The sequence below is a fragment of the Nannobrachium achirus genome (assembly GCF_963921795.1).
Source record: "Nannobrachium achirus genome assembly, chromosome: 18".
NCBI classification, from domain to species: Eukaryota; Metazoa; Chordata; class Actinopteri; order Myctophiformes; family Myctophidae; genus Nannobrachium; species Nannobrachium achirus.
In genome coordinates this window covers 42,130,446-42,155,445 of record NC_137825.1, presented here as the reverse complement: position 1 = coordinate 42,155,445, position 25,000 = coordinate 42,130,446, and the positions used below count along the sequence as shown (strand labels likewise).

At 44.0% G+C, this 25,000-nt stretch overlaps 1 protein-coding gene across 2 annotated transcripts in view; it reads right to left on the bottom strand.

The window, feature by feature from the left end:
• The window catches only part of cdc42ep1a (CDC42 effector protein (Rho GTPase binding) 1a), a 24,126-nt gene extending 22,817 nt beyond the window's left edge, over positions 1-1,309 (bottom strand). The window contains exon 1 of one of the 2 annotated variants that reach the window (XM_080747944.1): positions 1,173-1,309. The gene's annotated coding sequence lies outside the window, so the exon portion shown is untranslated. The remainder of the gene's footprint in view (positions 1-1,172) is intronic. The other variant, XM_080747945.1, reaches the window with a different exon arrangement.
• Positions 1,310-25,000: the final 23,691 nt, after the last annotated feature.

Below are 25,000 nucleotides of genomic sequence, written 5' to 3'. Positions count from 1 at the left end.
GGCAAGCGTAAGTCTATAGGCCTATTCAAGAATTTTTTGTTATTGATCTATTTTTTGTATCATTGGCCTCATCATCACAGAACATCTGGAGAGACACTTTTGGTCCTGACCCACTTGTTGAGAAACCTGAGGGAAATATAGACCTAATCTTTACAAAACACCAAGGAACAACATGCACATAAACGAATGGGGAACAAAAGAGTTGAAAGTAACATCACTGTGTTATATACAGTAATTAGGCAGAGGAACTTGTTTGCTGCTCTGGGACACAGTGCTTATTGAGTGCCATGTCATTATCACTGGACCTAATTGGCCCTTGACAACATCAATCAAGTGCATCACTTGTGCATTAGCGAGGACTCGATAATTGATCATTAGGCTGACTAGCTGTCCAATCAATTTGTGTAGCCTAAAGTGCGCGGTTGGTGGGACTGTGTGTAATTTGGCATGTTGGCCGGGCTGCTGTCATCGACTAAATTACAATATAGGCCGTCGTTATGTCTGTTGGCATTCTGTTTAAGCTCTGAAAAGAGTTTGTTGCTGTGGGGAAAATAGCTAATGTCATGATATATTGCTTGCTGCCATAAATCGAATTTCAAGCCAGAGAGAAAGACTGTCACAAAACAAGTGGGCATTTACATATGGCCATCATCATCCAACTAAAACTTGTGTCATTCATACACACATACTCTACTCATTATTAGCCTTTTCCAAAGGTAGGCATTCATCTCAAAAAGTTATCTTTTTTAAATCATGAGTCAGATAGGCTATTTGCTTTAAACGTATTCGCCTATATCACTGATATTATCCTAGATAAAGTAACCTACTATGTTCTATCCGTCTGTATTTCAATGTTATATGAGATACTTAAAGTGTGGTTCCTGAGGAAATTAAGCCTCGGCTTTCTAGGATCTCCTTTTAGTTGACCTTGTACCAGTGATTTGTACTGTCATGAAACTGTACTTTTTTCTATTGCAAACTACTAATACATTCTTCAATCAATCAATCAATCAAAAACCTATTAATATCTCAACAGGAAAAACTGGGATGGACCCATTATTATTAGGCGCTACTACAAAATAATGAATATGAAATATATGAAACTGGCTTCCAAAAATAGATAGACAATCTAGCTATCATCAGAAAGTTATTACAAAATAAACATAGCCTACCATGTTCTGTTTGACTTGAAGTCAGTCCAATCACAAGTGACCAAAATGTATCTCGAGAAACAGAGTGTATTGTTGGTTAGTTAATGGCTAAATAAGTGTCCTGCCCATGCAGTGTCCCGCTCACTGCGCTGCGCTCTGACCAGAGCTCCTCTGACTGACTGCAGCTCCTCCAGGAGGAAAGGGGCGGGGCGTAGGCTCCACACCAAATGCAGCCTTCATAAGAGCGGGGGGGGGGGACACCTGGACAGTGGACCGATCGTCTGGATGCGTACATTAGGCTTACTACACACAGTTGTGAAGAAAGTACTAAAATCTTTACTTAAAAAAGTATCAATACTGCAATTTTACTCTGTTACAAAAAGTATAGCCTATTGGTATATGAAATTGTACTTGAAGTACCAAAAGTTAAAGAATAGCCTACTCATTGTGCAGAACCCATTTCGCAATTAACAAGCTCACAATGGGTCTCATATCTGTTATTTTCAAATGGCCGAAATATATATAGGGCTGAAGTAGTTAGTGTTTTTGTAATAATAATCAAAATCTACAAAGTAACTAGTAACTAAAGTTTTCATATAAGTGGAGTAGGCCTAAAGAGATTTTGTGGATTAGAAGTAAAAAAAAATAAAGTTACAATGAAATACTGATCTGCAAAGTCAGAACTATATATGTCACGGTTTGTTAGAGAAACAGGACGGTCGAGAAACGGAGCACTCGTGGTGCCGCACGGGGCGGAACAAGCGGTCGCCCACAACAACGTCCTCCAGGCGGAGCCTCTCGATTGTCCACGACATTGCAAGCGGCGCGAAGGCCAGCGGACCTTGGTCCTGCTCTTCGCCCCCGAGCGCCGCAGGCGCGAGTGGCCGCGAATCGCGGGCCAGGGCCGCGCGGCCGGCGGAGCGCCGCGCGAGTTACGAAGCCGTGGTGAATGCAATCGTTATATTTATGCCCAGGCCGTAAGGCCTGGGCAAGCCCACGATAAACGCTCATAGTAAGCTAATGGCTAAGCTAATGGCTAAGCTAATGGCTAAACACCGCCCAGCTAGGCTAGTAAATAAAGAAAGAGAGTCGCAAACGAGTGACGTCAGCGCCTGCACTAGTGAATGGCTGTCTATGGGCTGTCGTCGCCATCTGGTGGTGATTAGTGTGTGGTGAACAACAAAACAAGCGCTCTTACAATGAACATCCTGAGTTACCCAAACATACTGTAACATATACACACATTGGTAGCCTACATCTCTGGCCATTGAATACAGCCAGGGTTACATGTCGACACTCTGACACATCGCTATTCCGACCACCTAAACCTAACCCTAACCTCAGTAAAACTAACGCTGGTGAACGCTAACCTGGTGAGTAGCTAACCTGCCAACGCTGGTGAATGCTAACCTGGTGATCGGAATGGAGATGTGTCGGAATGGAGACCTGTCTCCCAAAAATGAGTATTGAATATTATAATTGGATACTGCACAGTCTAGTTACATTAAACATACTAGGCCTACCTGTGATGGCTGACATTGGCTGTTAGCTAAATTAATCTTCAGTTGGGGGCATTTGAAAGGGCAGGTAGCCTATGTCTGAGGTGGTTGCAAATTGCAATACCTCAGCTCATCCACACTCCATAGTGGAACACTGAAACCCTTTCTTGTTCTTTCCACGGCCAAACAAAAATGACTGTAACATCTGGCTACAGGCAATTACTCCTCAAGATTTGCTGTCAAACCAAAGTGACTTAGGCGTTTTAGATCCTCCACGTGCTTCTGAAATTTGTGAATGCAGTGGTTTTTCCTATTTTGAAAACCAACAAAAATAACTGCTAATCGATAAGACAGCCCATCAGGGCATGGAAAGCTGGAAGGCAATGGCACAAGGGCTTTCTGCAGGTCTTTGCAGATTGTATTAATTGGCACTAAAGTCTCTTTGCCTGTACAGTATGGCCTTTGTGAATGGCTGCTGCAACTTGCATAAAAGAGCAACACAAGGACGTCAAAGTCATCACACTTGATTACTCATGTGTGTGTCTTGGCATGGTGGGTGGCATGTAGTACAATCCTGGTGTCTGCCTCTTCTTCTTGATCACTCATCAAATCTGCAGGGCTCTGCACGTGCTGTCCTTTTCAATTGTTTTGGTTTCTCCAATTCTCCCGCATCTTGAGCTGGTTATATAATTGCAAACAAAAGCTAAAAGTGCAGCCTTATTGCCATGTACTGCTTGTCTAGTACTGCGCCACCAGGAATTAGGTACTCCTTTGGGCCTCAGCATCACATGTGTACACAACTGCTCCACGTCTTTGTCTCTCTGGTAGCTTGATGGAGTTTGGGCGGTCATACAGCACCGTTCAAAGACCAGCATAGCAACAACACTAGAGTTTTCTTCTCCCAATTGCTCTAACAGTGAAGGTTCATTTGAGAAGACATGCCACAAGGTCATTGAAAATTTGAAACCCTGAATCATTGTCTCCACCAGCCGAAGGCAGGGGGAGAGTATGTTTTCGCCCCTGTCCGTCCGTGCGTCCGTACGTGCGTGCGTGCGTGCGTCCGTCCTCCGAGTTTGTTACCAGCTAATCTCCGGCGCCGTTGGCCCGGACGCTGGCAAATTGAGCACACACACTCCCTGGATGCCAATTCAGAACCTCTGCTCCACATTCTTCTAATGGCCCTGTTCTAGCGCCACCATGAGGCCGATGTTTGCAAAACACATTTCTGTACACTACTCCTACAGATTTTGTCCAAAAATCACGCAAATTGGTAGACAGCATCTCTACAGTCATGTGATCGACACGGATCTGTCTGATTGTCCATATTCCATCCTGATTGGCTGATATTGGCTTTCAAAGTTTGTAAGATTGGTCCATTTTGGACAAACTGCCTCAAATCACAAGTGCATTTTAACATGAAATCGCGCACACAGGTTCCCACTAGGCTGAGGAAGAAATGCCACTTCAAATTTTTGAAATCAGCCTCATGGTGGCGCTATAACAGGCCGATTTGTGGTTTTACCTATAACTCCACTGATCAGTTTCAAACTTTGTAAGCGCACTCCTTGGATGCCAATTCAGAACCTCACATTTTTCACATGGGCCTGTTCTAGCGCCACCAGGAGGCCAATTTGTGCAAAATTACCTTTTGGCCAGTACTCCTACAGATTTTGTCACAAAAATCACGCAAATCGGTAGACAGTATCTCTACAGCCATGTGATCGACATGGATCTCTCTGATTGTCCATATTCCATCCTGATTGGCTGAGATTGGCTTTCAAAGTTTGTAAGTTCGGTCCGTTTTGGACAAAATGCCTCAAATCACAAACGCAGAGTGCAATTAACATGAAATCGCGCACATACATTCCCACTAGGATGAGGAAGAAATGCAGCCTCATGGTGGCGCTATAACAGGCCAATTCGTGGTTTTACCTATAACTCCACCGATCAGTTTCAAACTTTGTAAGCGCACTCCCTATAGGCCAAGGAAAAACCCTTTCCTTGCATTTTTCACATCAGCCTTTTATAGCGCCACCAGGAGGCCGACTTATGTAAGACACATTTCCTTATATTACTCCTTCAGATTTTACCCAAAATGAACACAAATCAGTACACAGTATCTCTACAGTCATATGATCAAGACGGATCTGTCCTGTGTTAAATATTCCATCCTGATTGGCTAAGATTGGCCTCCAAACTTTGCAGGATTGATCCGTTTCAAACAAAATGCCTCAAATCAAACACAGCGTGCAATTGTAATGAAATTGTGCGCGCACAATCGCTAAATGCCAAGGAAGAAATTACACTACAAAAAGTTCAAATCAGCCTCATGGTGGCGCCATGAAAGGCCTAAGATTGGTGAAGAACACATGCCACCCTTTTTACATTGGCATATTATACCACCACCAGGACGCGTGGCTGGTGGAGACCTGTGCTCGGAAGAGCACTTCTTCTAGTTTAGACTCTGAAGTAACGCCATGCCATAGCTGACATGCACAACTGACTTGATCTCCTTGCTTACAGTAGGTCAGCTTTGGAGGTCATCATCATAGAGCAAAGCAGGCGGAGCAGCAGCTAACACATGAGACACCACTTTCTTCGTGACATGTCTCTTTGGCTTGAAACCGTTATAGATGTCTCCTGAAAAGAAGAAAGTCCATCCGATGCTGTCCAGACTTTTCTTCTGGTGTTCTTCATGTCTGCAAATGTGAATGAGCGTTTTCTTTTCTTTGGTTCCAAGAAGCTCTTTGTTCTTGTGCTCTTTGCAAAGGCACTAGTCTATAACAGCTGTTTTTGGTTGTTTTCTTCAAGGAAACAGGACAAATGCTTTTGCCACCTCTTCAGAGGCAATGTGACCAGTGACAACGTTTACATCATCTTCAAGAACACTATACAGTATAGATCAAAGTAGGTTTTCCGCCATCTTGATCTAATCTATGAAACCCATGCAGATGTTTTACGTACCTTAAAAGATTTGACTTATGACTTTTGACTCATATAAACTCACAGGCATGACTTGACTTACAAATCCCCAGAGCAGCTGTGAAGCCCCATTACACACATACAAGTATAGCCATTAGACCCCATTTCGTGCAGAGGCTATCGGCCATCAAGTCAGCAGAGTGTTCATGTGAGCCGGCTCCCATACTGACCCTCTCCTACAGGATACCGAGCCTTATCAACAGGAAAAGAGGCATCCTCAGACTGCCCTCAAAGAGTTTGTAACGGGCCTTGCGGCCATTAAATTCTCCCAGGTGGCTTGGGCGTCTGCCAACGTAAGCTATGGCCGATAACAGTAAGGATGGATGCATGCGAGCTGCTCTAGGTGAAGGTCTTAGTAAAAGCAGCAGCAGTTCTTCTAGTCCTACTTGGCCACACTGACTTAGTTCATACTGTCAAGGAATACTGGGTTAAACAGGATGTTGAGACAAAAGGAGTCAGAGACCAGTTGTAAAATAGACGTTTATTACATGAGCTCTTGGAAGATGTACATTAAACACAGTGGTCAAATAGTTTTCTGGCAACCACGGTATGAGAACATGCTGTAGTTCTATACAAAGAAAAGTTTGTGTCATAGGATCAGGCCGTACTGAAAACAATATATACCAGGCCAGTGCAATGACATCTTGACTCTTCAGATTGTCCGAACATATCATAAGGCTAAGGGTGACATGATACATAACATGACACATAACAAGACAGATGAGTCTTACCTATCAGTGAATGTGAGATATTCAACAATAGATAGTCAGATACCATATGAGTAAAGGAAATCCAACGGATACTCTCTCGCGCGCGCGCGTGCGCACACGGCACACACACACACACACACACACACACACACACACACACACACACACACACACACACACACACACACACACACACACACACACACACACACACAGACACACACACACACACACACACACATGCTGACTGGATGTCACACACATACACACCCAGACACTAGCACCGAGCTGGGAAACCACCTCCTCCTATAAAGACAACACCCTTCCTCCTCTCAAGTAGGTTAAAGTGAACTCTTGATCAAAGTTTCCTTCTGATTCTGAGCACAGGGGAGACACTTGGAATTATGCGATATAACATTTCATACTGGACGCCCACATTCAGGCTAATTAAACACACTAAACAAATAATCTATAAATCATGGTATTGTGAAACCAGGGCCTTTGAAATCTTTAGTTATGATGCTAGACATGTCAAGTGGCCTGATAAGCAGTACGCAGGCAGATCCTCCCCATCCCGCCACTCCTATGGTAGTACTGTAGCAATGCAAGGTATTTAAAAACAAACTGGTACACTCCACTTCAAAGTTTTACGTTTCTAAAGTTATATCATCCTTCAAAGGTCGGCATAACTTAGGTCAAAGTTCAGCTAACTTGGACTATAAGTAAAATGTCAGCTATGCAGCTGCCAAGGTGGCTGCCATCATTCACTCAAAAGCAAAACAATGGTGCTTTGTCATACATAACTTTAATTGTTACCCCTGTTTGGTGCACAACTGCACATACCTATGGTTAGACATTAGGACCAATAACACAAGGTGCTCTCTTGTCAGTGTTTCGTGACAAAGGAATTGAATCCTCTTGATACCGATGCTTTATAAGCTCAGCCTCTGTTTAATACACATCTGTAATCTTTGTGTACACGAAGATGTGAGTATTACTGCATCTCAGTGTTGTGTGTACAGTACACAAAAGCATCTCTTTACGAGACTGACTGCTACCGGTATATACGAATCATGCGCTGACCAGTTACTACTGGCACTTTCTGCCTGTCCCTATGCTCCCTATGAAAAAGAAGGTCAAATCTTGATGAAATCTTGATGGTAAATTTGACTTGACTTTTGACCTTACTTGGTACTAAAATGTGCTCCTAAAATGTAATGCCACTGTGGTGATTTACAGTAATCAGTAGGCCTAATAGTAGCTACAGTAGTCTTTGGATCCAATGCCCATCAAAAACAGTATGATCTCATAGACCTACACAAGTCAGTGTTGTGTTTATTAAACATACACCAATACGATTCTGGTGGCGGCCAAAGTCTCACGGATATTAAGATGACTAGAAGCTCGGCCGCCCGAAGCGACCTGGCCAACTCGGGAACGATGTAAATAGAGAATGAATGCCCCGCCCTTTAATGCAATCCCCATTATACCTGTTGTCATAGGACCCGTGTTGACCATCTGTTTGACTGTGTCCATGTATACCCATATATGGAGATATCTGTCTGACTGCGTCCAAGTTATGCCCATATATGGAGATCTCTGTATCTGCCTGACAGTCGGCCGAGCGTCTAGTCGAGGACCGGCCTACTCGGGAACGATGTAAATACGGAATGAATGCCCCACCCTTTAATGCAAACTCCATTATACCTGTTGTCATAACCTGTTTTGACCATCTGTTTGCCTGTGTCCATTTATGCCCATATATGTAGATATCTGTATCTGTCTGCCTGCGTCCATTTATGCCCATATGGGGATCTCTGCAGACACAGTGCCGGTTCTGGAAAACACTAATGTCAGACATTAGCTCCGCATACGGAGATTCCGGACCTTTCGCGCTGGTTCCGGATAACCGCATATCAGGTCAGGTCGAGGCCGGGCACTGCACTCCCTGCTGCGGCGGGGAACGCGTGTGCCGAATTCTGTGTAATGCAAACCCCATTATACCTGTTGTCATAGGATCCATTTTGACCATCTGTTTGCCTGAGTCCATTTATGCCCATATATGGATATATCTGTTTCTGTCTGTCTGCGTCCATTTTATGCCCATATAAGGAGATCTCTGCAGACACAGTGCCGATTCCGGAAGACCCTGATGTCAGACAACAGCTCTGCATACGGAGAATCCAAACTTTTTGCGCTGGGTTCCGAAGAATCGCGTATCGGGTCGGGTCGAGGCCGGGCACTGCACTACCTGCTGCGGCAGGGAACACGTGCGCTGATTTTGAAGCTGGTTTGAAGCTGGTGGTTCTCAAGATACGCGGATTACACATACATATATATACATACATACATACACACTCACAGAGATTTTTTGATTCATGTGGCGTATGTGATGTCAGAGCCTTTTATGAAGTGATGTCACAATGAGTCAGCGCTTGCTCCGGAACAGCCCGATGTCAGTCATCTCCGCATACGGAGATTCCGAACCTTTCGCGTTGGTTCCGGAAAACCGCATATCGGGTCGGGTCGAGGCATAGCTAAGAACGTAGGCAAAGGTCTGAGCTATCTGCGTGCAAAATTTGGAGTCTGTAGCACCAACCATGTGCTGTCAGGGCTCTTTCATGCGATTCGGGCCAATTCGGATTTGCGTCCATTGACTTCAATTAGTAGTCAGGACTCCGCATATGGAGATGGGTCGAGGCCGGGCACTGCACTACCTGCTGCGGCAGGGAACACGCGCGCTGATTTTGAAGCTGGTTTGAAGCTGGTGGTTCTCAAGATACGCGGATTACACATACATATATATACATACATACATACATACACACTCACAGAGATTTTTTGATTCATGTGGCGTATGTGATGTCAGAGCCTTTTATGAAGTGATGTCACAATTAGTCAGCGCTTGCTCCGGAACGGCCCGATGTCAGTCATCTCCGCATACGGAGATTCCGAACCTTTCTCGTTGGTTCCGGAAAACCGCATATCGGGTCGGGTCGAGGCATAGCTAAGAACGTAGGCAAAGGTCTGCGTGCAAAATTTGGAGTCTGTAGCACCAACCATGTGCTGTCAGGGCTCTTTCATGCGATTCGGGCCAATTCGGATTTGCGTCCATTGACTTCAATTAGTAGTCAGGACTCCGCATATGGAGATTCCAAACCTTTCGCGTTGGTTCCGGAAAACCGCATATCGGGTCGGGTCGAGGCATAGCTAAGAACGTAGGCAAAGGTCTGAGCTATCTGCGTGAGAAATTTGGAGTCTGTAGAACCAACCATGTGCTGTCAGGGCTCTTTCGTGTAATTCGGCCTCGGCTTCAATTATTAGTCACGATGACGTCTGACATCATAGATGTCTGATGTCATAGACCACATGAGAATGACAGGACCAATATTAATTACTACTAAAAGAAAGGACTGTTATTCAAAGGTACCCGCCACAGTGGTGTCCAACCGGACTTAAACCGGGATATCTAACGACATGGTCAAGGTAGTCAAAGGTTTGTGCGGTACAAAGATATCTGGGTTGTAAGGCCAGACATCTTGGGAACTGAACATGATTGGGTTGAGGTTGGAGTGTCCTTGAAGATCCGTGAATGGTCTTGAAGGTGTCCATTGTCCAGTGTCCGGTGTCCTGTTGTCCAATGTCCAGTGTCCTATTGTCCAGTGTCCGACGTCCTGTTGTCCATGCTGAGAAGAGTCCTGTTGGAGATCCTGGGGACATATGGGCATCGCCATATATGGGCTTAATATTGATGACATAGGGATCTCTCTCCATATGGGCATAAGAGAGACATGGACGGAATTCATTTGGAACATAATTGTGTCAGAACAAGTCAGTTATAGCCTATCCTTCTGCTGAGCTGGGATGATAATACTAATAATATTAATACACAATATTTAGTGCCAATTACACAACAATACATGCACACACGCACAGGATCTGGCGTTTGTTGTAGTAAATGCTACCTACGGTCGCAACAATGTGCATGCAGTCAGTGACTTAAATTGAATCTACATACCGGTACATGTATGCTGGGGCAATTTAACCATAAAAACTACCTTAAATTGCTGCGGAAATCTTCCGGTAAGGGTAGCAGCTTCTGTTATCACATACATTCCCTTTATATAGCAGTTATAGAATGGTCTCACATTGATAGCCATCATAGAAGTAGGCACATAATGAACATGGCCCAACATTTCCGACACTGCCATAACTCCATCCTATAGCCTACAAAAGTGTGGATAGTCTCGTAGATGGCTCGCCTTGACCCTTGCCAGACATGCATTTCTTCTGGGACAGTACTAAGACTAGGACGATATTGTACAGTGTGTGGTCACTATAATTCCCTTTTTTAATAACCATTTTTTTCTCTCCCAGCTCTACTTTTTTCGGTCTCAGGCTCCACTGTTAGTTTTGCATGATCTCAAATCCCTCCTCCCATCCATCTCTCCACTCTGTTTTCGCCTCTTCATTCTCCCAGGCCTTTGTTGCATCCCTACTTTGTTTCCACTCCTTCCCAAAATAAACAACCTCCATATCGAGGGATGCCAGCTATTTGTAAAAAAAGAAAAAAAGAAGAAAAAAAAGACCACATCTTTTGGACACTGTTCTGACTCAGGTCCCTGAAGGGAGGCGAGATTACACATTTAGCCCTTTTTGCAATACTATCTCACTCTCTGTTTTCTTGTTCTTCTCAACATAGCTCTTGAAACACTCTCACAAGCTTTGAATTTCTCACAGGTCAGATGAGGAGTGTGTTGATTCCTGGGATGAAACCCAGGGTAGTGTATACAGTATGACTTCATGCTCCCGCTCGAAGCCTGACAAATAGCTTCACTTTATCTGGTCTTGTTTCCTTGTATCAGGTTAATGTCTTCTCAAATATATTTATTAGTTCAAACCATTTTGAAAGGCAAAATGAATAGACAAACAGCCATACATTACTTCAAATCAGGTAAACAAAAAATGAATAATGTAAGGTAACAAAACACAGATTTAAATAATAATTACTTATAGTGTATAGTATATATAGTATATACAATGCATATACATAATCAGTGTATATTAAGATGAGTTACCGAGATACACCGCATTGATTTATAAATATCACTCAATCTAGGAAGTGCTGTCAGATTTTCAAAAGTATGTAATAAATGGCTGAAAACATGATTGTATAGAAAATACATAATGTGTGTGTGTGTGTGTGTGTGTGTGTGTGTGTGTGTGTGTGTGTGTGTGTGTGTGTGTGTGTGTGTGTGTGTGTGTGTGTGTGTGTGTGTGTGTGTGTGTGTGTTTTGATTTTTTATATCTGTGTCTTGTTATCAGTGTGGCAAACACTACTGGTTAAAAGTTGAACATTTAATGTAATTCCAAAATGCCTATCTGGAACGAAGGCTCTGGACGAACACCAAAAACCTCAGACAACAACACTGTTGTAGTCAAGAAATGTACAGTACCGGTACTAATTTGGGGCAAGACCAAAACATGTGAGTGTGATTAGCTGGTGAAAGGGCACATCGATCACATTTATCATCGCTGCCCGGCTATATTGGAGCAAGTTTAGATTAGTAATGAAGTCTATGATAGATATTTAATTGAATGAGGCTTAATCTAGCACATGAAGTTGAGGAATTAACCCATCAATAGTCCCGTCCCACCATTCATTAGGAAAAACTCCAATTCAATCTCCCATTTGTTCCTGTTCCTGACCAGAGGGCTTGTATCAGGTTTTTAGTAGGAAGTCATATAGGTTACACTGTCTAATGGAGTCTCTCTGTTTCCCCCATTGCCTCCAAGCCCCCCAAGGTAATGCCCTCCTCCCCCCGAAAGTCCAGTACATTTTAGTGACAAATCGTTAAATTATAACGTATTACACTTTTTAAGTTATCTAACGTGATAATCCTGTTTTGTGAAATTCTTCAGAGGTCAAATGGTTATGCAGTTGGCACGTTTTTCATTTCAATCTGTCATCAGGTAAATTCTATTTGTGCAGCATAAACAATACAGCAATCAAATGTGAAAATGTAGCCACTAGCCAGTGCCATTGATTTGAGGATTCTCAGTTGCCCTGTATGTAATTTTCTTCTTAGCGATATTATGTTCCAACGGAACATTGAAATTAAATGTATGTGTGTGTGTGTGTGTGTGTGTGTGTGTGTGTGTGTGTGTGTGTGTGTGTGTGTGTGTGTGTGTGTGTGTGTGTGTGTGTGCGCGTGTGTGTGTGTGTGTGTTAGTTCACAGTGTCAAGTCTTGTTGTCTCTTCACATTTCATTAAATGATGATATATTATGTCTCTGTCTGGAGTTGTCATCACTCTCCTTAGATCAACATGCACAATGGAACCAAGCACCAGTTCTCAGGCCTCGACCTGGCTGGGGTTACGTCCCTTTGAGACGCAAACACACACACACGCATGCACACACGCATGCACACACGCATGCACACATTTGAACGCCACCGTGACGGCACACTCCGATTTTGGCTTTAGCTTATCACAGAAGTATTTGGAAAAGCTACTCCTGATTAATGACTTGAATTGGACCTTTGTCTGAGGACATGGCTTCCTAATGAACTTGGAAATGTGTGTGTGTGTGTGTGTGTGTGTGTGTGTGTGTGTGTGTGTGTGTGTGTGTGTGTGTGTGTGTGTGTGTGTGTGTGTGTGTGCACGTGTGTGCGCGCATGCACACATGCACACGCGTGTTGTGTGTGCATGCGTGTTTGTTTCATCAGGAACTTGAATATGTGCATTTGTGTTTGTACCTTAGTATACATGTTGGTAGTCTAGTATGCAAGGTTCTGAGCTCCGATAAAACACAGGGCACTTCAATCACTCATTTCAAACACTTTCCGGCCTGATTGGGTTCACACACTAATCCTTGTTTGGTATGCATCTGCTGTATGTTTGTATGTGCTGACAGTAGGTCCAACAGTACCACCCACAAACTGAGTCGTACGCAGACTGTTTATTTTCTTCAAAATTATTCATGGCTTCGAAGCTCTTTGATCACTCAGTTTTTCCATTTGTTTTTAGTTCATTTCCTTCTGTTTTCACTCTTTCAGCCTGCCTTTGTTCTAGCCTGTATTCCGTTATTTTGCACTCTCTCTAGCTCTCTCCATTTATCTTTCTTTCTATTTCTCCTTCAGTTCAATATAGGCCTACAGTTTGATTCTTCTTCAAATTCAACTCAGGTTTATTTGTGCTGTATAGCCGTTGTATGTATGTATGTATGAGGAATGCTGCATTTTCTCTGTTAATATCTGTGTTCCTATTGGTTACAAAAATCAGACTGGTTCTGCTCCACATTGGCCTGTCAGTAAGTGTGACATTAGTCACCTTGGGGCCTGTTGCACGCAAGCATGCACACACACACGCACATGCACACGCACACGCACAGACTTTGGCAAGCTTAGTGGTGTGGTATTGTGTCATATATACTTGCATACACTTCACATCTTTCCCTTGTTCTCTCCCTCTCTGAACCGCACACACACACACACACACACACACACACACACACACACACACACACACACACACACACACACACACACACACACACACACACACACACACACACACATGCACACTGTGTGTGTGTGTGTGTGTGTGTGTGTGTGTGTTTTAGACTAGGCCACTGGTCCTATATAGAGATATAGATCACTGTTTTGCTTCCCGAGCATGATGAAGGGTAATTACATCTGAACAGAGGAACAACAACAGAGAGAGAGAGAGAGAGAAAGAGAGCGGGAGAGAGGGAGAGATAGAGAGAGAGAGGATCCAAGGGGGATCGGTACGGTAACACAGTGACAGGGAACAAAGAACAGACAAAATAATCAAGGCACAGGCTTAAAGAACGAGAGAGAGAACTACACTGCAAAATCCCAAACTGTTCATTTAGTTTAAAGGCTGATCTAAAGTGTACCCCGAACCCCTTTCCCTTTTATGAAGCTACTGGCGGAGTGCTTTCATTTTGGTGGTAAGGTCCTGTTTCTGTGTGTCTGACCAAAAAACACAACCCCTGTGCAGACCCCCAGCACACACGCACACGCACGCACGCACGCACGCACGCACGCACGCACGCACGCACGCACGCACGCACGCACGCACACACACACACACACACACACACACACACACACACACACTCTCTCTTCTTAAGTAGGTGTGTGACGACACGCTGCAGTGTCTGGCTGCCTTGCTCGCTGGCCTGTCCTCGGTGGCCCTGTGTTTTCCTGTGAGTCTGGGAGTTGCAGAAGTGCTGATGTGGCCCCCGAACCACTTTGTCTGTGGCTTCGTCTGCGCGAGTTCCTTCTCCATGTGCTGTCGGGGGAGAAAGTGCAGCTTCAGCCGAGAGTCTGCTGGACGGAATGCACCAGACACTGCAGTGCTGTCCCCACTTGGTGTGCTGCTGTTGACAGAATTGGAGCGTGTTCGAGTGGATGTCGCTACTCGCTAATCAGGAATTAGACAGGTGCCTCGATTTGGACAACAGCCACTGAATTGCATTGAATTGAATGGTAATAGTAGTAGTGGTGGTGGTGAATTGAATTGAATAGCAGACACAATTTTGCTGACGAGGACAAATAGTGTGTGAAGTGAGCGGTGCTAGTTATGAGCCAATATTGGCCAATGTGACCCTTAAGTTTGCATGGCGTACAACAAACTTTGAGCGCTTTGTGCCAAGATGTAGGCCAGATGTAGGCCAGATGTAGGCCAGATGTAGGCCACGCTTCAGAGTCCGGACAAAGCCAGATGTTGGAGCTTGGCTCCTTTTAGGAGCACTGGTCAAAAACATGAAATCTAACAACGAATATGTTTCTGCCACGCAATCCCAGTGGCTGTGTTGTTTGGCCCAGCAAAGTAATGTTGGAGTTGGCCAGGCCCGAAACTAGGGCCTGGCCAACAGCTCATGAGTTGCTACAGTGTAGCATGTCATTGCTATTGGTAAACAAGTGTCAAGTCAGTGGCCGATTACGGCCTGAAAATCTAGTCCTTTATTGAGCAATGGTTACAGAGCGATGGCCATTTGAAGTGTTCAACATTGCTGCAACACTGCTGTGGTGCGCCATGTGCATTTGAGTGTTTTTGGTGTGACTATTCTCACGCCAGACCCCTGAACAGAGTTTAATACCACGTTTGGTGCGGATTGGAGCATCAGTGCGATGTGGCGCCCCTGTGACTATTGAGGCAGACCCTTGAACAGTGTTTGTGCAAAGTTTGGTGCTGTTCGGAGCAACAGTGCGCTTCAGACGAGGTCCGGATGTTACATTTGTGACTTCCACGATTGGTTGATTGATACACACTCACACAACCACACCCAAATTATTTTGGTGGGCCCCCAGATGATTAGCTTGATGTAATTTATTACATTAAACAGTAAACAAACCAACATACAGTATACAGTAAGTGTATACAGGGTATCTGCACATTTATAAAGTGACAATTTAAGGACTTTCAAGACCGTTTTAATACCAAACTGGCCAAACTGTCAAATATTAAGTATTAAGTAAGCAAGAGGCGAACATTGTGAAAATAGCCGTTCTGCATGCGAGGCGTGGCGTTGTGAGCTTGTAGATCTGCTATTTTTGGTTAAAGTTCAGAATATGGGCACTAGGGTTCAATATAAAAAAGGAGAAACATTTACTTTCGATCATTCAAAGATTTGGAGGACCCCCTGTAGTAACTCTGAGGACCCCCTAGGGGCCCCTGACCCCCTATTGAAGATCCATGCTGTAGAGGAAACCTGAAAGAAGGTTGAGGAAGGGGAAAGGACGTATGTTGGGTTGGGGGGGGGGGGTTGATGGTTGAAAATATAACCTGTGGAATATTTCTCAGACTGAAACAAGGGAAAAACATCTTTCCAGGAAATGACTTTCACACAGTGAAGTCCTTTGCCAGATATGTTGAAACTATTTCAAGTTCCAGTCAAGACTTTGAAAGCAGTTTTTAAAAGCGTTGCTAAAAAGACGGAGAAATAACAGGGAGGGGGGGCTGTTTTGTTGAGATGACAAATGTGTTATGACATTTTTTTTTATATGACTCACCAGAATACTGTTACATACAACTGGCTTCATTTCAATAGGAGATATTCAACACAAAAGTACATACCGGTACATTTAGTTCCCAAATCCAGGCTTAAATACTGACTATGTAGTCCTATTATGTATCAGATGTATACACACTTATATGCATATAGTAAACATACTTTTATTTATCATCATACAACAGTGGCAAGACTTCCAATTGTATAGGATGAGATTTAATAAAAGCAACCAATAGGCAAGGCATGGACACATAATTGTATTTGGAGCACAAAATCCTAACAGACAACATCCAGTTATGCCAACACACAGATCATTTTACTGGACAACCACACGAGAAATAGTTTTTTTTATCCCAGCCCATGAGCAACTGTTGAGTTTATTGGACACAATGATGGGAGAATTCTTCCAAAACTGTATTTAAACTGGACTGAAACTGTTCATATTTTCATGTCCAAATGAGGAATATTTCAGATAATATGCAACATACTGTTCAAATTATACAGTGGGTAATGGTTTGGAAAGGGACTCTATCCTAAATGCAGCACTAACAGTGGATAGCCCTTCAGGGACGAGGTGAGTTTTGCATGTGGGCGCAGACTGTTCATGTTCAAGCCAGAAAGGACAATTTATACCATTAGACACCAAGCAAATGTAATTAAATTCAACTTTTCACTCTTGCTAAACGTCCCTTTGTTTTTGTAGCAGCATATATTTATGCAGGGGTTGAATAGGAGTTAGAAGGTCCAGTTCTTTCTCCGGTCTCTGGTCTACTGCAGGGGTCTTCAACATTTTCAGGCCAAGTTGAGAGAGAGAAGAAGCAGAGGGACCCCCACAACCTGTTCATAGATTCCATATAGTTTCAATGCTTGACAGCACGATCATTGTGTTTTGGATTCATGTCAATTTGTGTTTTCAGATATTTAACCACTTGAACCGTCAATACTTAATAAACTTGACATTTCACTCTGTACTCTGACATTTTACTCTTTTTCCCCTCTACACCAAAGCTATTTGCCAAAAATAGCCGATCTACAAGCTTGTAGATCTCCTATTTTTGGCTAAAGTTCTCAGAATATGGATGTTTTAAGGTTCAAGTGGTTAATATAAAAAAGGAGAAAAAAGGTTTCTATCACACAAAGATTTGGCGGCCCCCCTGACATAACTCTGAGGACCCCCTAGGGGTCCCGGACCCCCTGTTGAAGACCCCTGGTCTACTGTTTTGCACTGGCTCTGTCCAGGCTGCTGTCTCCTAGAATAACAGCAGCTACTGTGTTTTTCTGGAGTCTCGGGTCAAATGTCTAGAGGCCACAGAGGTGCGATCCTTTTGTCTGTCCATCTCTCTCTCTCTCTCTCTCTCTCTCTCTCTCTCTCTCTCTCTCTCTCTCTCTCTCTTTCTCCCCCCCTCTCTCTCTCTCAGTCTGTCTCTCTTATATTCTCTGTCCCTGTCTGTCTTTCTGTCAGTCTCTCAGACTCTGTTTGTTTGCGCGCGCGTCTCTCTCTCTCTCCCTCTCTCTCTCTGTGTTTAGGAGAAAGTAACTGTATTAGTCTCAGTGAAATCTTGGCTGACCAAAAGAAAATCTCCCCCTTTGGATTTGGAAGTTGTGTGTGTGTGTGTGTGTGTGTGTGTGTGTGTGTGTGTGTGTGTGTGTGTGTGTGTGTGTGTGTGTGTGTGTGTGTGTGTGTGTGTGTGTGTGTGTGTGTGTGTGTGTGTATCAGTGTATGGATAGACCTGTCTGTGTATTCATATAGTAATTTAACTATGGGACAGTAACAGTTAACATAGAGACTCATTTGCTCCCCTTTTCGCTTTCTCTCTGCAAGCAAATATTTATGTAATGGAGCAGCCCCAGCATAGACCCACAGACCCTTGGCCAGGCAGAGTCATGCATGCATACACGCCGCATGCATGCACACACACACACACACACACACACACACACACACACACACACACACACACACACACACACACACACACACACACACATGCGCGCGCACATGCACACTCCAATGGCTAGGATTAGAACCCTATTAGGAGCTGGAGAGGAGCACATGGACTGTGCCCTGCCTACTACGTGCACGTTCACGTGCACAGACTATGGCCAGGCAAGCCAGGTATTCGCGCTCTAATAAGAGTTGGAGAGCAGGGCCGGGTGGAATGCAGACGTCTACTCCGGTCAGTATACTGTACACGTTTACTACAGTTTGACTATATGCAAGTGAAGGGTTGAACTTGACATGTATGCAAACTAAGGACTCGTCTTTTTGGCATGGTAGCCCAGTGGTTAGAAAGACTGTCCTGTAACCAAATGTTCACATTCGTGAACTAGCCTCGCAAACCGCCCTCTTCTGGAAACCGGAATCCTCCTGGATAACGGAAGTTGGTCGTAGGCTACGTTATGTGAACCCCATAAGTGTCAATCAACCAGCCAATGTGGCCATTACCTATCATGTATTATTATTGAAATCTCACCATGTCACTCACTGTCAGTCACTCTGTCCAAAAGTGTAAGTCTAAATGTAAATGTCCTGTTTAAGACGTTACAGCTGGACTTGAGTTACAGCTGGACTTTGACCGCTTTCTTCCGTCCAATGTCTTCTCTTTGCCAAAAATGAGCAGATCTACAAGCTCACACCGTGTCACGTTGCAACACGTTGTGCACTTTCAGATCAGCTATTTGTGGCAGGAGTTCTCCCCCCCTTCCAGATCCTTTCCTGTCCACAAGGATTAGTCATTAGGAATGGTAAGTTCAGCAAGAATGAAGAAAACACTAGTCTAGTCACTAGTCACTGGTCTGTTGCTATTTTGAGAACCACAAACCCACATGGAATGTACAGTAGAAAACAATGAGTGGAGTCCACCGAGTCAGCAATCAGGGGCGTCAATTGGGTATGGCAGGGGTATGCAGCTGCCATACCCTGGGCCAAGGGGGAATATACAAGTTACTTTTACTTTTAAATATAAATCCATGAATGTCTCTCTGTCTATCTACAAACGCTAAATTTAACAAAATGGTCACTTTAACAAGGTATTATAATTATATTCTCCACACTTGTATTCTCCCATCTTGACAAAATGGTATATTCCCAGGTTCCGCAGGTCAGCTGCACAGGTGCAATGCATTAATGTTAATTGTGTGGTATACGTTTACTAACATGCCAAGTTTAGCTGCACAACCGTTCCAGGCTGCCATATCCAGCCCAAGAAACCGTAGAAACGGGGGAAAAAAATAAATCATGGCTGTTGCTAAGGTAAAGGTATGGCAACATGACTGGTGTCTTGCACGCGCGCCTTCATGTTGCCATAGCTTTTTCTGAACTGACACCACTGCAAGAGGCAGCAGTGTAGCACCCTCAGCTGTGACAACCAAGCCTGACATCTGAAGGTATAGCAGATTTTTTTGATCCAGTTGTGCAATCTGCTGGGCCTGAAGTTTACAAACAATACAGAGATGGGATTGCTTCACTGTCTATTCATCAAGCGGTGGAAGAAATAGACTGGAGTCAAGTGGAATTCCCCCATCCATCATTTTATTTTTAACGCACACACCCAACGTACCCCCCCCCCCCCCTCTCTCTCTCTCTCACACACACACACACACACACACACACACACACACACACACACACACACACACACACACACACACACACACACACACACACACACACACACACACACACACACACACACACACACATAGCACACACACACACCATTAACCCGTCATTCCAACCTTCACACGCACACAGGCTGATAAATGCACACGCCACTGTCTTTTAGAGCCGGGGTGCGACTCTGATTAGCTTCCTGGCGGGAGCACTGTCTGTCCAGGCGCAGGGTTCCTCCCGTGGCGTGGTGGCGGAGGAGAGACAGAGGGAGAGAGAGAGGGAGAGACACACACAGACAGACAGACAGGCAGCAGAGGGGTGGAGAGAGGTGTTGCCCGTTGATGTTTGTTTGGACTGTGTTCCTTATTTCCGTGAATTCTGAGTGGTCAGGAAGCATGGTGGGGAGAGGTGGACAATGGGCTATTGTGAGACCCCACTTTATGTCCCAGCAAGGTCTCAAACAGGAAGTGTGTGCACAGAAACACACGCAGACGTCCAGGGGTGTCTCACCAAATTCTGGGCTCTGGGTGCAAGGATTCACTGCGGGCCCCCCATGAATGTTCTTCATAGAGAGCATTATTTTGTGCTTTAACTATTGAAAAATAGCAGATATACAAGCTCACAGATCTGCTATTTTTTTTAAATCGTGAAGATTTGTGCAAGTCTGCTTTGATATCAAATCCTTCTAAGGTTTTTTGAAAAACTTATGTTTCCCATCTCAAAATATTTACTCCAGGGACCCCCCAGAAGTAAAATGTGAGTTTCATATTCAAAGATTTGCACGCATTTTCACAACTTTTCAAAAATAGCAGGTCTACAAGCTCGCAGTGTGGCACTTGGTGCCGCGCTGTAAGCTTGTAGATCTGCTATTTTTCAAAAGCTAAAGTATAAAATAATGAAGGCCCCTCCACCTTGGGCCCTGGTAACTCAGTCCCACTCCCCCCTTGTGACACCCCTGCAGACGTGTGCACAACAGGATCCCGTGCAAGTGAGCAAAGCACACTGCAGGATCTGGACAGTTCTTTTCACTCTGTATGTGTGAAAATGGACCACTTGGAGTTAAATGATCATTTCAGGTTTCACATTGTGGACACAGATGCCCTTGTGAATGCCCTCACATTCTCCCTCTCACTCACAAACATAACCACAGATGCATGCAGGTAGACGCACTCACTCACACATACACTCACTCACATACTGTCCCACATGCTGTACACATGCATGTATGGAAAGTTGGACACATACACGCACGCACGCACGCACGCACGCACACACACACACACACACACACACACACACACACACACACACACACACACACACACACATAGAGAGGTGCAGCTAGATAGATAGATATCTAGATAGATAGATAGTTGAGAATACTTTATAATAACATAAAAGCAATGACAATAGTTGTTGCGACCGAAGGTCGCATATACTCTGAAAAACCGTGTCGCTTGAGTGACCTTCCTTCCTTCCTTCCTTCCTTCCTTCTGTAACCTTCCTTATGTACGGGAGTGATGTCAGTGTGATGTCAGCGAGTTGTGACATCACTTCCTGTACGGGGCGGCTACACGAAATGTGGATAACACTATATATGGAGATAGTCCAGTCCATCATGTCATATGGGACTACCGTCATAGACAGTAGCCAAAAGAGAAGGATACACAAGACTAAGAAAGACAAAAAAAGAGAAGAAGAAAAAGAAGAAAAAGGAGGAGGAGGATAAAGATACCAAAAGGAGAGAGAAGAAAGGGTGGATTAGGTACAATGTGTCTCAGAAAAGAAAATGTAACAAGGAGTTGGCAACGGGGCGGCTAGATAAAGTTATTAGGCCTGGATCCGACTTTAAGTCGACGCACAGGATTCCAGAAGTGTAGCGCTTATTCGCTCTTGTATCAAACTGGTACTCAAAACGTTCTTAGAATTTAATATATATTTACTAAAGTAAATATGGGGGCGGCTGTGAAAAAAAGAGAAGAATAAAAAAGAAAAAAAGGAGGAGGAGGATAAAGATACCAAAAGGAGAGAGAAGAAAGGGTGGATGAGGTACAATGTGCGGTATCCTCCTTGTCAAGCTCGACGTTGGGCATTTGGACCTATACATGGAGAAATGGAGCGAACCTGTGTGGCCTAAACATGGAGATGTGGTACAGAATGACTCATATATGGGCATAAAAAAAAAGTATGTCATGTGACATCACTTCCTGTACAGACAGTCAGACAGACAGCCATTGACTCCGGCCTAACAATGGCTACTGTCTATGACGGTAGTCCCATATGACATGATGGACTGGACTATCTCCATATATATTGTTCTCCACATCTCCATGTTTAGGCCCTATCGCTCACACCCTAGGTGGGGTTGGCGATAGGGCCTTTTTTTGTGTGGAGTTTGCATGTTCTCCCCGTGTCTCCTAGGGTTGATAACAACTAGAATCGTCAGGGAAACGCTGTGGTTGGCCAGATAGTCAAGAATTGGCGCGACCTCGCCCTTTAGGGCGAGGTCTTATGTCACCCTGAGGTCGCATTCCACCCTCAGGTGTCTTACTAGTAATAGTCATAATAATTAAAACACACATATATTCATCATAATAACAATAATAATATGGAATGGAATGGAATTAATATAGCACATGAGAGCCACAGATAGATACATCTATCAATAGACATAGATAGATACCGCAGATAGATAGATAGATAGATAGATAGATAGATAGATAGATAGTAATGACGAATAAAGATTGAGATCTCCATATCAGTTGCATTACTAACAATAATTAAAAACTAACAATAGTCATAATAAATATAATAATACAATAATACCATAAAGTACAGTACAGTAAAGTACAGTACAGTACACTACACTACATTACCGTGAGGTACAGCACAGTACAGTACAGTAAGGTACAGTACAGTACAGTACAGTACAGTAAGGTACGGTACAGTACACTACAGTACAGTAAGGTACAGTAAAGTACAGTACAGTATAGTACAGTACAGTACAGTGCAATAAGGTACAGTACAGTACAGCACACTACAGTACAATAAGGTACGGCACGGCACGGCACGGTACGGTACGGTATTGGTACAGTCCAGTCCAGTACAGTACAGTACAGTACAGTACAGTACACTACAGCACAGTAAGGTACAGTACAGTACTGTAAGGTATACAGTACAGTAAATGGTAAATGGTGCATTTATATAGCGCTTTTATCCAAGGCGCTTTACATAGTTTGTGCATTACTTTCACCCATTCACACACACATTCATACACCGGTGGCAGAGGAAACCATGCAAGGCACCAACCTACTCATCGGGAGCAACTAGGGGTTCAGAGTCCTGCTCTTCGGGAACCCTTCATGCTCTAATATCGGTCTCTCTACCCCTGAGCTATGCCGCGGTTTCTCTACCCCTGAGCTATGCCGTGGTTTCTCTACCCCTGAGCTATGCCACCACAGTACAGTACAGTACAGTACAGTACAGTACAGTACAGTACAGTACAGTACAGTACAGTACAGTACAGTACAGTACAGTACAGCACAGTACAGTAATGAAGCAGGCGCAAACTGTAGTTGTGTACACTTCTGCTTTGGCAATGTAAACGTATGTTTTCTCATGCCAATAAAGCCCTTTGAATTGAATTGTGTGTGTGTGTGTGTGTGTGTGTGTGTGTGTGTGTGTGTGTGTGTGTGTGTGTGTGTGTGCGTGTGTGCGTGTGTGTGTACTCAAACCCCAGGGCTGTGCATCTGCAACGTGACAACAGAGCAGCGATGCTCAAATAATCTATAATATGTGTTTACTTAGTGTGAGCCATTTGGTTGGATCCTGACGATAGAGGTCATGAGCGTGTGTGTGTGTGCGTGTGTGTGTGTGTGTGTGTGTGTGTTGTGTTCATACTATTTGGAATGTGGCTACATGACCTTTGGTCTCCGTGTATGGGCGACTGACCTAAAAGACTGACACTGAGTGTACTGGTTCAGCGCCTGGCTTCACTCACACCTACACACACACACACACGCACACACGCACGCACGCACGCACACACGAACGCACTCACTCAAACACACTTTGGCAAACAGACTTTTGACATGCTCATCCCTGCAATACAAACCAAAACCATCAGTGTAGTAGTAGCACAACATGGCACAAATTTGTCAACGTGATGAGTATTGCTCGAAATATGTGTGTTTTGGGACAAACAGGCGTCTATGTGTGCTTCCTCTCAGAGTAATGGGTACTGAATATGTTGGGCACCATGGCATCTTAATAGCAGTGTGTGAGTGTGTGTTTGTGGCAGAAAGTTTGTAAACGTGAAAAAATAGCATTGTGTGGTCAGCCATTGTAAGCAGGGGGCAGACAGAATGACGTTTCTATTTTAGAATGTAACACAGAGAATTGTGCAATAGCTGGACTTTATCGTGAATAAAGTTGCGAACTAACTTTTCTTTGTTTTACTATACAGTAGTTCTAAACTCTGACCTTTGGGACACAGAATACTGCTAGTTTTCATAGTTACTACAGTAAAGTGTTATTTTACCTATTGACCCTTAGGTTTTTTTTCTTTTTTTTTCTGTAAGGGTCCAATTTTAAACTTTGAGTGTCAAATTATTTTAACACTGGAGTTTTTCTGTCTTAGCATGTAAGTTTAGGCCTGGGACAACAAGTGAAAATACTGGCACAATAGAAATATATTAGTTCTCTCGTCTGGAGTTTTAATGAACTGTTTGTAGTAGACTTTTCACAGCAATAAAGTCCAACTTAAGGGTGGGGGGGCTCAGAGCTCAATGCAACAATGTGTGTAGTTAGTGCAAACACATGTTCCTCATTTAGTCTCTCTTCTGTTCTCTACTCTTAATCTTCCATATCTTTCCTTTCTCTTCACTTTCATTATTCTGTTACCATGTCTCGCTCGCTCTCTCTCTCTCTCTCTCTCTCTCTCTCTCTCTCTCTCTCTCTCTCTCTTTCTCTCAGGGTGTACCATAGTCTGGCTCTATGTCTC